The following is a 14,001-nucleotide window of genomic DNA, read 5'->3' as shown; positions in this document are numbered from 1 at the left end:
TGCCAGATTCATCTCTCTGTTGTGATGTCAAATATCAATGCCAGATTCATCTCTCTGTTGTGATGTCAAATATCAATGCCAGATTCATCTCTCTGCTGTGATGTCAAATATCAATGCCAGATTCACCTCTCTGTTGTGATGTCAAATATCAATGCCAGACTCGACCTCTCTGTTGTGATGTCAAATATCATTGCCAGATTCACCTCTCTGTTGTGATGTCAAATATCAATGCCAGACTCGACCTCTCTGTTGTGATGTCAAATATCAATGCCAGATTCGTGTCTCTTTTGTGATGTCAAATATCAATGCCAGATTCATCTCTGTTGTGATGTCAAATATCAATGCCAGATTCGCCTCTCTGTTGTGATGTCAAATATCAATGCCAGATTCGTCTCTCTGTTGTGATGTAAAAAACAAAAGCATTTGAATGAAAACAGAGATATTTCAATAAAAAGAACGGAATTGGAATGAAATGAATAGAATTTGAATGAAAACAACCGAATTTGAATGAAAACAACGGAATTTGAATGAAATCAACGGAATAAGAATGTACAGAACAGAGTTTGAATGAAAACAACAGAATTAGAATGTACAGAACAGAGTTTGAATAAAAACAATGGAATTTGAATGAAAACAACAGAATTAGAATGAAAACAATGGAATTAACATGAAAACGACGGAATTTTAATGAAAACAACAGAATTTGAATAAAAAGAGTAGAATTAGAATGAAAACAAAAGCATTTGAATGAAAAGAACGGAATTAGAATGTAAAGAACAGAATTTGAATCAAAACAATGGAATTTGAATGAAAACAACAGAATTAGAATGAAAACAACGGAATTAACATGAAAATGACGGAATTTTAATGAAAACAACGGAATTAGAATGTACAGAACAGAGTTTGATTGAAAACAACGGAATTAGAATGTACAGAACAGAATTTGAATGAAAACAACAGAATTAGAATGTACAGAATAGAGTTTGAATGAAAACAACGGAATTAGAATGTACAGAATAGAGTTTGAATGAAAACAACGGAATTAGAATGAACAGAACAGAGTTTGAATGAAAACAATGGAATTTGAATGAAAACAACAGAATTAGAATGAAAACAATGGAAGTTTAAAACAAACAACAGAATTAGAATGAAAACAACGGAATTAACATGAAAACGATGGAATTTTAATGAAAACAACAGAATTTGAGTAAAAAGAGTAGAATTAGAATGAAAACAAATGCATTTGAATGAAAACAACGGAATTTCAATAAAAAGAACGGAATTAGAATGAAATGAATAGAATTTGAATGAAAAAAACGGAATTAGAATGAACAGAACAGAGTTTGAATCAAAACAATGGAATTTGAATGAAAACAACAGAATTAGAATGAAAACAATGGAATTAACATGAAAACGACGGAATTTTAATGAAAACAACAGAATTTGAATAAAAAGAGTAGAATTAGAATGAAAACAAAAGCATTTGAATGAAAAGAACGGAATTAGAATGTAAAGAACAGAATTTGAATCAAAACAATGGAATTTGAATGAAAACAACAGAATTAGAATGAAAACAACGGAATTAACATGAAAATGACGGAATTTTAATGAAAACAACGGAATTAGAATGTACAGAACAGAGTTTGATTGAAAACAACGGAATTAGAATGTACAGAACAGAATTTGAATGAAAACAACAGAATTAGAATGTACAGAATAGAGTTTGAATGAAAACAACGGAATTAGAATGTACAGAATAGAGTTTGAATGAAAACAACGGAATTAGAATGAACAGAACAGAGTTTGAATGAAAACAATGGAATTTGAATGAAAACAACAGAATTAGAATGAAAACAATGGAAGTTTAAAACAAACAACAGAATTAGAATGAAAACAACGGAATTAACATGAAAACGATGGAATTTTAATGAAAACAACAGAATTTGAGTAAAAAGAGTAGAATTAGAATGAAAACAAATGCATTTGAATGAAAACAACGGAATTTCAATAAAAAGAACGGAATTAGAATGAAATGAATAGAATTTGAATGAAAAAAACGGAATTAGAATGAACAGAACAGAGTTTGAATCAAAACAATGGAATTTAAATGAAAACAATAGAATTTGAATGAAAACAATGAAATTTGTATGAAAACAACAGAATTAGAATGAAAACAACGGAATTAGAATGAAAACAACGGAATTTGAAAACAAACCACGGAATTTGAATGAAAACATCGGAATTAGAATGAAAACAACGGAATTTGAAAACAAACAACGGAATTAGAATGAAAACAATGGAATTTGAATGAAAACAACGGAATTAGAATGAAATGAATAGAATTTGAATGAAAACAACGGAATTAGAATGTATAGGGCTTTGGAGTTGACGTCACGCCGCAATGCATTGTGGGAGCGCGGCACCATTTTCGGGGTCTACGAATCAAAACAAACACACTGTGTTGGAACGACGATTACAAGATGCTTAAAAGCAGCTCAAAAGAGAATGGACTGTATAGAGACCGATTTCGTCCAGAGGCGAAGCGGCGGTCCTTGCAGAAAATAACGTGCATTGGAAATGTGGACCCGTATGAAACACGGCCGTGGAGTAGAAACCCTGAAGACCAACCGCTATTGACGTAGCCTGATATATTTTCGTACCTTATCTGTGGACAACCAGCATTGCAGCCACGGGTCACTGTGAGCATCACATTGAAGGTTGAAGCCGCCCACTGCACCTGTAAGGCCGGAGTCGCGGAGACCTGCACCCACGTCGCTTCTCTTCTGTTTAATGTAGAAGCAACAGTGTTGATCTGTGGCACAAGGACTGTTACAGATGAACCTGCATACTGGGTTTTGCTGGGTAATATGACCAAGATACAGGTCAGAGGCCATAAGGTAGACTTCTCCTCTTCAGCTGCCCAAAAAAAGGCTCTTGATCAAAACATAAACAGACCATCCGTAATGAAAGGTCAAAGGAGCCTCAAAAAAGAAAAATCCCACCTGCTACTGTGGAGGAGTTGTCACTGCTATAATGTTTTATCTAGGGGTCCAGATATATGCCTGTAGTGCACTGCCGTGTAAATAATTTGCATTTACTGAATATGTACTGACTGAGTCCCACTGTTCAAAAGTTGAATAAAGAAACAAACTACTTTTTGCCTCTTTTTTTTTATTTATTAAAACCACTTTATAGAACATCACATCCGTTATAGTGTAGAATCCATGTCATTTACAGTTTACAAATGACAAAATGTTTACATAAAATCATGAAGGGTTTACATGATATCACCCACTACTAACATTACTTTATTTACTGTATCTTCTGAAAAAATACCGCTATTTATACAGCACAAGACTTAAGAATATTTAACAGGAGCAAGTTTCATTGTTCCCTGCTTTTACTACCACACTGTTCAACAAACGCAGCAAACCTTCACCATCTTATCCAGAAGGGTCACCTCTTCACCCTCACATGGAAGAAGTAATCTGATTGGCATGGTGGTATGTTTGAAGCAGGTCCCTTGTGTAGCGCTGGAACCCAGTCATGATGTGCCATCCATTTCATAGGCTGGTTTGCTGCAATAATGCCAAATAATTAGCAACTCTATAAATAGAAGGTAGTTCTGCAAAATCACTCAGTAGGATGTTTGTTCTAATTTGCTATGAGCTCAGAGTGCATCGAAAATAAAACTAATAGGCTATAAAGAGTGATATGAACATATTTAGAACTTACCGGAATGAAAATGTCTGGAGCACCAACAGATATTTGGAGATGGAAGAGAACTGGATATCAGCTCGTCTCACAGCTGCTATCCAGGCTAGACGCCTTCGTTTGGTAACATCGATACACGAGCTGCCTCATGTTGCTTCCAGGTTGGGAAACAATGAAAAGACAAACCCTTTTCAAGCTTATTCTCTTGCCGGTCGTGCGATCGAACATTGCAGCCGACCACACAGCAAGAACAAACCATGGCTGTTGTGTGTGCCTTCGCTCCTTTTTCGCTTGCGCTTAGACCCCCAAAATGGCGGATCGGGCCAAAATCCTTTCCACCCCCACCCCCGTGACATCACGCTCCAAAGCCCTATAGAACAGAGTTTGAATGAAAGCAACAGAATTCTAAAACAAACAATAGAATTTGAATAAAAAGAGTAGAATTAGAATGAAAACAAAATCATTTGAATGAAAACAGAGGAATTTCAATGAAAAGAACGGAATTAGAATGAAATGAATAGAATTTGAATGAAAACAACGGAATTTGAAAACAAACAACAGAATTTGAATGAACAGAACAGAATTTGAATCAAAACAACGGAATTTGAATGAACAGAACAGAATTTGAATCAAAACAATGAAATTTGAATGAAAACAACAGAATTAGAATGAAATGAATAGAATTTGAATGAAATGAATAGAATTTGAATGAAAACAACGGAATTAGAATGTATAGGGCTTTGGAGTTGACGTCACGCCGCAATGCATTGTGGGAGCGCGGCACCATTTTCGGGGTCTACGAATCAAAACAAACACACTGTGTTGGAACGACGATTACAAGATGCTTAAAAGCAGCTCAAAAGAGAATGGACTGTATAGAGACCGATTTCGTCCAGAGGCGAAGCGGCGGTTCTTGCAGAAAATAACGTGCATTGGAAATGTGGACCCGTATGAAACACGGCCGTGGAGTAGAAACCCTGAAGACCAACCGCTATTGACGTAGCCTGATATATTTTTGTACCTTATCTGTGGAATCAGCGCGTACAAGTCGTCATCCAAACAAAGGTAAGTCAGCTCGAGCACTGCGAGTAAAATGCGTTTGATTTCCCTGCAAACATTCATATTAGTGCAGCATAAATTCATTCATGAGGGGAAATTACAGTGATAACATGTGGAGGCTGTTAGATGGATAACATAGTGAGTTGTGTGTGACATTGTCCTGAAGGATTTAGTTATTCTTTATGGTTAAAGAAATTGCAATGATTTATTCATATTTATTATAAATAATTCTAATTATACATCTTGCTTCCATATTTGTATCCTGTGTCACTAAAAATACATTTTATTTAAATTTTATACATTGATTAATGACCTGCAGAATCTCCTTATCATATTAAGTGATTCATAATTGTCACTTTATGCTTTCTCCATCTCTAAAGTGATGACATCCTTGCATTACATACTTTAGGTTCATTTTCTGCAGGCAGGTTTCTGACAGAGAACAGGCAGATTTAGAATATATCATGCAGCGTTCTATAGATGGACACATAAAGAAATGAAAAATTACACGTATGTGCTAACTTTCTAAACACTTTGTTACATTTATGATAAAGTAGATAAAACACATTTATGTCGGCCTTGGCTCATAGTTCTTGTCTTTAAATGAACTTTGTGTGTGTTTCAGGTACTGCACTCTCAAAGACTGAATGAACCAGCATTGCAGCCGCGGGTCACTGTGAGCATCACAGGGAAGGTTGAAGCCGCCCACTGCACCTGTAAGGCCGGAGTCGCGGAGACCTGCACCCACGTCGCTTCTCTTCTGTTTAATGTAGAAGCAACAGTGTTGATCTGTGGCACAAGGACTGTTACAGATGAACCTGCATACTGGGTTTTGCTGGGTAATATGACCAAGATACAGGTCAGAGCCCATAAGGTAGACTTCTCCTCTTCAGCTGCCCAAAAAAAGGCTCTTGATCAAAACATAAACAGACCATCCGTAATGAAAGGTCAAAGGAGCCTCAAAAAAGAAAAATCCCACCTGCTACTGTGGAGGAGTTGTCACTGCTATAATGTTTTATCTAGGGGTCCAGATTTATGCCTGTAGTGCACTGCTGTGTAAATAATTTGCATTTACTGAATATGTACTGACTGAGTCCCACTGTTCAAAAGTTGAATAAAGAAACAAGCTACTTTTTGCCTCTTTTTTTTTTATTTATTAAAACCACTTTATAGAACATCACATCCGTTACAGTGTAGAATCCATGTCATTTACAGTTTACAAATGACAAAATGTTTACATAAAATCATGAAGGGTTTACATGATATCACCCACTACTAACATTACTTTATTTACTGTATCTTCTGAAAAAATACCGCTATTTATACAGCACAAGACTTAAGAATATTTAACAGGAGCAAGTTTCATTGTTCCCTGCTTTTACTACCACACTGTTCAACAAACGCAGCAAACCTTCACCATCTTATCCAGAAGGGTCACCTCTTCACCCTCACATGGAAGAAGTAATCTGATTGGCATGGTGGTATGTTTGAAGCAGGTCCCTTGTGTAGCGCTGGAACCCAGTCATGATGTGCCATCCATTTCATAGGCTGGTTTGCTGCAATAATGCCAAATAATTAGCAACTCTATAAATAGAAGGTAGTTCTGCAAAATCACTCAGTAGGATGTTTGTTCTAATTTGCTATGAGCTCAGAGTGCATCGAAAATAAAACTAATAGGCTATAAAGAGTGATATGAACATATTTAGAACTTACCGGAATGAAAATGTCTGGAGCACCAACAGATATTTGGAGATGGAAGAGAACTGGATATCAGCTCGTCTCACAGCTGCTATCCAGGCTAGACGCCTTCGTTTGGTAACATCGATACACGAGCTGCCTCATGTTGCTTCCAGGTTGGGAAACAATGAAAAGACAAACCCTTTTCAAGCTTATTCTCTTGCCGGTCGTGCGATCGAACATTGCAGCCGACCACACAGCAAGAACAAACCATGGCTGTTGTGTGTGCCTTCGCTCCTTTTTCGCTTGCGCTTAGACCCCCAAAATGGCGGATCGGGCCAAAATCCTTTCCACGCCCACCCCCGTGACATCACGCTCCAAAGCCCTATAGAACAGAGTTTGAATGAAAGCAACAGAATTCTAAAACAAACAATAGAATTTGAATAAAAAGAGTAGAATTAGAATGAAAACAAAATCATTTGAATGAAAACAGAGGAATTTCAATGAAAAGAACGGAATTAGAATGAAATGAATAGAATTTGAATGAAAACAACGGAATTTGAAAACAAACAACGGAATTTAAAAACAAACAACGGAATTTGACTGAACAGAACAGAATTTGAATCAAAACAATGGAATTTGAATGAAAACAACGGAATTTGAAAACAAACAACGGAATTAGAATGAAAAGAACAGAATTTGAAACAAAACAATGGAAATAGAATGAACAGAACAGAATTTGAATGAAAACAATGAAATTTGAATGAAAACAACAGAATTAGAATGAAAACAACGGAATTAGAATGAAAACAACGGAATTTGAAAACAAACCACGGAATTTGAATGAAAACAACAGAATTAGAATGAAATGAATAGAATTTGAATGAAAACATCGGAATTAGAATGAACAGAACAGAATTTGAAACAAAATAATGGAAAAAGAATGAACAGAACAGAATTTGAAACAAAACAATGGAAATAGAATGAACAGAACAGAATTTGAATGAAAACAATGGAATTTGAATGAAAACAACAGAATTAGAATGAAAACAACGGAATTAGAATGAAAACAACGGAATTTGAAAACAAACCACGGAATTTGAATGAAAACAACAGAATTAGAATGAACAGAACAGAATTTGAAACAAAACAACGGAATTAGAATGAACAGAACAGAATTTGAAACAAAACAACGGAATTAGAATGAACAGAACAGAATTTGAAACAAAACAACGGAATTAGAATGAACAGAACAGAATTTGAAACAAAACAATGGAAATAGAATGAACAGAACAGAATTTGAATGAAAACAATGAAATTTGAATGAAAACAACAGAATTACAATGAAAACAACGGAATTAGAATGAAAACAACGGAATTTGAAAACAAACCACGGAATTTGAATGAAAACAACGGAATTAGAATGAAATGAATAGAATTTGAATGAAAACATCGGAATTAGAATGAAAACAACGGAATTTGAATGAAATGAATAGAATTTGAATGAAAACAACGGAATTTGAATGAAATGAATAGAATTTGAATGAAAACAACGGAATTAGAATGTATAGGGCTTTGGAGTTGACGTCACGCCGCAATGCATTGTGGGAGCGCGGCACCATTTTCGGGGTCTACGAATCAAAACAAACACACTGTGTTGGAACGACGATTACAAGATGCTTAAAAGCAGCTCAAAAGAGAATGGACTGTATAGAGACCAATTTCGTCCAGAGGCGAAGCGGCGGTTCTTGCAGAAAATAACGTGCATTGGAAATGTGGACCCGTATGAAACACGGCCGTGGAGTAGAAACCCTGAAGACCAACCGCTATTGACGTAGCCTGATATATTTTCGTACCTTATCTGTGGAATCAGCGCGTACACGTCGTCATCCAAACAAAGGTAAGTCAGCTTGAGCACTGCGAGTAAAATGCGTTTGATTTCCCTGCAAACATTCACATTAGTGCAGCATAAATTCATTCATGAGGGGAAATTACAGTGATAACATGTGGAGGCTGTTAGATGGATAACATAGTGAGTTGTGTGTGACATTGTCCTGAAGGATTTAGTTATTCTTTATGGTTAAAGAAATTGCAATGATTTATTCATATTTATTATAAATAATTCTAATTATACATCTTGCTTCCATATTTGTATCCTGTGTCACTAAAAATACATTTTATTTAAATTTTATACATTGATTAATGACCTGCAGAATCTCCTTATCATATTAAGTGATTCATAATTGTCACTTTATGCTTTCTCCATCTCTAAAGTGATGACATCCTTGCATTACATACTTTAGGTTCATTTTCTGCAGGCAGGTTTCTGACAGAGAACAGGCAGATTTAGAATATATCATGCAGCGTTCTATAGATGGACACATAAAGAAATGAAAAATTACATGTATGTGCTAACTTTCTAAACACTTTGTTACATTTATGATAAAGTAGATAAAACACATTTATGTCGGCCTTGGCTCATAGTTCTTGTCTTTAAATGAACTTTGTGTGTGTTTCAGGTACTGCACTCTCAAAGACTGAATGAACCAGCATTGCAGCCACGGGTCACTGTGAGCATCACAGGGAAGGTTGAAGCCGCCCACTGCACCTGTAAGGCCGGAGTCGCGGAGACCTGCACCCACGTCGCTTCTCTTCTGTTTAATGTAGAAGCAACAGTGTTGATCTGTGGCACAAGGACTGTTACAGATGAACCTGCATACTGGGTTTTGCTGGGTAATATGACCAAGATACAGGTCAGAGGCCATAAGGTAGACTTCTCCTCTTCAGCTGCCCAAAAAAAGGCTCTTGATCAAAACATAAACAGACCATCCGTAATGAAAGGTCAAAGGAGCCTCAAAAAAGAAAAATCCCACCTGCTACTGTGGAGGAGTTGTCACTGCTATAATGTCTGTGAAGGTTCTCAGTCATCCAGGTCATCGTAGTCAAAGGAGCTTGCAAAGAAAAGCGTCTGGACTTCTTTAAGTTTACTTGAAGACGTTTCACCTCTCATCCGAGAAGCTTCTTCAGTTCTAAGGTCAAATGGTGGAGAGTCCCAGATATAAACCTAGTGGGAGTATCCCCCCACAGAGGGACAAAAGGACCCCCTGATGATCCTCTAATCGCCTGAGCCAAGGTGTGAAACTGGGTGTGGGTCCCAATCAGCCAGAGTTTCGGGTGTGTTCATTGTGAAACCTGGCCCCACCTTATCATGCGAATTCCTGAGGTCAGATGGCCCAGGATGTGAGTGGGCGTTAAGGCGTCTGGGAAGGGATCTCAAAACTGGATTATAGATGGCAGAGAGTTGGTGTCGTAAACCCCCGCCTCTGTTCAAAGATGGTCGCTCACAGTGGACATAGATGGCTTCTTTCACTCCTCTTTCAAACCATCTGTCCTCTCTGTCCAAAATGTGAACATTGGCATCCTGGAAAGAGTGACCTTTATCCTTAAGATGCAGATGGACTGCTGAGTCTTGTCCTGTGGAGGTGGCTCTTCTGTGTTGTGCCATGCACTTGTGAAGTGGCTGTTTGGTCTCTCCAATGTAGAGGTCTGGGCATTCCTCGCTGCACTGTACAGCATACACCACATTGTTAAGTCTGTGTTTTGGCGTTTTGTCTTTCGGGTGAACCAGTTTTTGTCTGAGCGTGTTGCTGGGTCTGAAATGCACCGGGATGTCATGCTTGGAGAAAACTCTCCTAAGTTTTTCTGATACACCGGCTACATAGGGGATGACAATGTTGTTGCGTCTGTCCTTCTTATCCTCCCTCGTTGGTGTCTGGTCTTCTTTTCTGTGCCTCTTTGCTGACTTTAAGAACGCCCATTTAGGATAGCCGCACGTTTTGAGTGCTTCCTTTACATGTGTGTGTTCCTTCTTTTTTTCCTTCAGGCTTAGAGGGAACATGTTCTGCCCGGTGGTGTAGGGTCCTAATTACTCCAAGTTTGTGTTCCAAAGGGTGATGGGAGTCAAAGAGGAGGTACTGGTCCGTGTGTGTGGGCTTCCGGTAAACTTCGATGTTGAGTTTGCCGTTCTCTTCAATGTGCACAGCGCAGTCCAGGAAAGGCAAACAGTTGTCCTTTGTGTCTTCCCTGGTGAACTTGATGTTTTTATCCACAGCGTTAATGTGCGCAGTGAAGGATTCCACTTCTTGTGTCTTGATTTTGACCCAGGTGTCGTCCACATATCTGTACCAGTGGCTGGGTACTCTTCCTTTGAAAGAGCCAAGAGCCTTCCTTTCCACTTCCTCCATGTAAAGGTTGGCTACAATAGGTGACACGGGGGAGCCCATGGCACAGCCATGTTTTTGTCTGTAAAAGCCTTCGTTGTATTTGAAATATGTAGTGGTGAAGCAGAGGTCTAACAGTGTGCAAATCTGATCGGGTGTGAAGTTGGTCCTGTCCTCCAAGGAGCTGTCTTCTTGTAGTCGTTTTCTGACAGTCTCCACGGCCTCCATGGTGGGTATGCAAGTGAAGAGAGAGACTACATCAAAGGACACCATGGTTTCATCTGGATCCAGGGTAAGTTTCTGGACCTTGTCGGTGAAGTCGGTGGAGTTCTTGATGTGGTGTGGGGTGTTCCCCACAAGAGGAGCAAGGATGGTAGCAAGGTGTTTAGCAATGTTATAAGTGGCTGAGTTTATGCTACTGACTATGGGTCTGAGTGGGACAGCTTCCTTGTGGATTTTAGGAAGTCCGTAGATGCAGGGTATGGCATCCCCTGGGTCCCACACCCAGTTTCACACCTTGGCTCAGGCGATTAGAGGATCATCAGGGGGTCCTTTTGTCCCTCTGTGGGGGGATACTCCCACTAGGTTTATATCTGGGACTCTCCACCATTTGACCTTAGAACTGAAGAAGCTTCTCGGATGAGAGGTGAAACGTCTTCAAGTAAACTTAAAGAAGTCCAGACGCTTTTCTTTGCAAGCTCCTTTGATCACTGCTATAATGTTTTATCTAGGGGTCCAGATTTATGCCTGTAGTGCACTGCCGTGTAAATAATTTGCATTTACTGAATATGTACTGACTGAGTCCCACTGTTCAAAAGTTGAATAAAGAAACAAACTACTTTTTGCCTCTTTTTTTTAATTTATTAAAACCACTTTATAGAACATCACATCCGTTACAGTGTAGAATCCATGTCATTTACAGTTTACAAATGACAAAATGTTTACATAAAATCATGAAGGGTTTACATGATATCACCCACTACTAACATTACTTTATTTACTGTATCTTCTGAAAAAATACCGCTATTTATACAGCACAAGACTTAAGAATATTTAACAGGAGCAAGTTTCATTGTTCCCTGCTTTTACTACCACACTGTTCAACAAATGCAGCAAACCTTCACCATCTTATCCAGAAGGGTCACCTCTTCACCCTCACATGGAAGAAGTAATCTGATTGGCATGGTGGTATGTTTGAAGCAGGTCCCTTGTGTAGCGCTGGAACCCAGTCATGATGTGCCATCCATTTCATAGGCTGGTTTGCTGCAATAATGCCAAATAATTAGCAACTCTATAAATAGAAGGTAGTTCTGCAAAATCACTCAGTAGGATGTTTGTTCTAATTTGCTATGAGCTCAGAGTGCATCGAAAATAAAACTAATAGGCTATAAAGAGTGATATGAACATATTAAGAACTTACCGGAATGAAAATGTCTGGAGCACCAACAGATATTTGGAGATGGAAGAGAACTGGATATCAGCTCGTCTCACAGCTGCTATCCAGGCTAGACGCCTTCGTTTGGTAACATCGATACACGAGCTGCCTCATGTTGCTTCCAGGTTGGGAAACAATGAAAAGACAAACCCTTTTCAAGCTTATTCTCTTGCCGGTCGTGCGATCGAACATTGCAGCCGACCACACAGCAAGAACAAACCATGGCTGTTGTGTGTGCCTTCGCTCCTTTTTCGCTTGCGCTTAGACCCCCAAAATGGCGGATCGGGCCAAAATCCTTTCCACGCCCACCCCCGTGACATCACGCTCCAAAGGCCTATAGAACAGAGTTTGAATGAAAGCAACAGAATTCTAAAACAAACAATAGAATTTGAATAAAAAGAGTAGAATTAGAATGAAAACAAAATCATGTGAATGAAAACAGAGGAATTTCAATGAAAAGAAAGGAATTAGAATGAAATGAATAGAATTTGAATGAAAACAACGGAATTTGAAAACAAACAACGGAATTTAAAAACAAACAACGGAATTTGACTGAACAGAACAGAATTTGAATCAAAACAATGGAATTTGAATGAAAACAACGGAATTTGAAAACAAACAACGGAATTAGAATGAAAAGAACAGAATTTGAAACAAAACAATGGAAATAGAATGAACAGAACAGAATTTGAATGAAAACAATGAAATTTGAATGAAAACAACAGAATTAGAATGAAAACAACGGAATTAGAATGAAAACAACGGAATTTGAAAACAAACCACGGAATTTGAATGAAAACAACAGAATTAGAATGAAATGAATAGAATTTGAATGAAAACATCGGAATTAGAATGAACAGAACAGAATTTGAAACAAAATAATGGAAAAAGAATGAACAGAACAGAATTTGAAACAAAACAATGGAAATAGAATGAACAGAACAGAATTTGAATGAAAACAATGGAATTTGAATGAAAACAACAGAATTAGAATGAAAACAACGGAATTAGAATGAAAACAACGGAATTTGAAAACAAACCACGGAATTTGAATGAAAACAACGGAATTAGAATGAAATGAATAGAATTTGAATGAAAACAACGGAATTAGAATGAACAGAACAGAATTTGAAACAAAACAACGGAATTAGAATGAACAGAACAGAATTTGAATGAAAACAATGAAATTTGAATGAAAACAACAGAATTAGAATGAAAACAACGGAATTAGAATGAAAACAACGGAATTTGAAAACAAACCACGGAATTTGAATGAAAACAACGGAATTAGAATGAAATGAATAGAATTTGAATGAAAACATCGGAATTAGAATGTATAGGGCTTTGGAGTTGACGTCACGCCGCAATGCATTGTGGGAGCGCGGCACCATTTTCGGGGTCTACGAATCAAAACAAACACACTGTGTTGGAACGACGATTACAAGATGCTTAAAAGCAGCTCAAAGGAGAATGGACTGTATAGAGACCGATTTCGTCCAGAGGCGAAGCGGCGGTTCTTGCAGAAAATAACGTGCATTGGAAATGTGGACCCGTATGAAACACGGCCGTGGAGTAGAAACCCTGAAGACCAACCGCTATTGACGTAGCCTGATATATTTTCGTACCTTATCTGTGGAATCAGCGCGTACACGTCGTCATCCAAACAAAGGTAAGTCAGCTCGAGCACTGCGAATAAAATGCGTTTGATTTCCCTGCAAACATTCACATTAGTGCAGCATAAATTCATTCATGAGGGGAAATTACAGTGATAACATGTGGAGGCTGTTAGATGGATAACATAGTGAGTTGTGTGTGACATTGTCCTGAAGGATTTAGTTATTCTTTATGGTTAAAGAAATTGCAATGATTTATTCATATTTATTATAAATAATTCTA

This window comes from Perissodus microlepis, chromosome 13 (assembly GCF_051167445.1).
Source record: "Perissodus microlepis isolate ML-2025 ecotype Zambia chromosome 13, ASM5116744v1, whole genome shotgun sequence".
In the NCBI taxonomy this organism is placed as follows: Eukaryota; Metazoa; Chordata; class Actinopteri; order Cichliformes; family Cichlidae; genus Perissodus; species Perissodus microlepis.
This window is presented reverse-complemented; position numbering follows the sequence as displayed.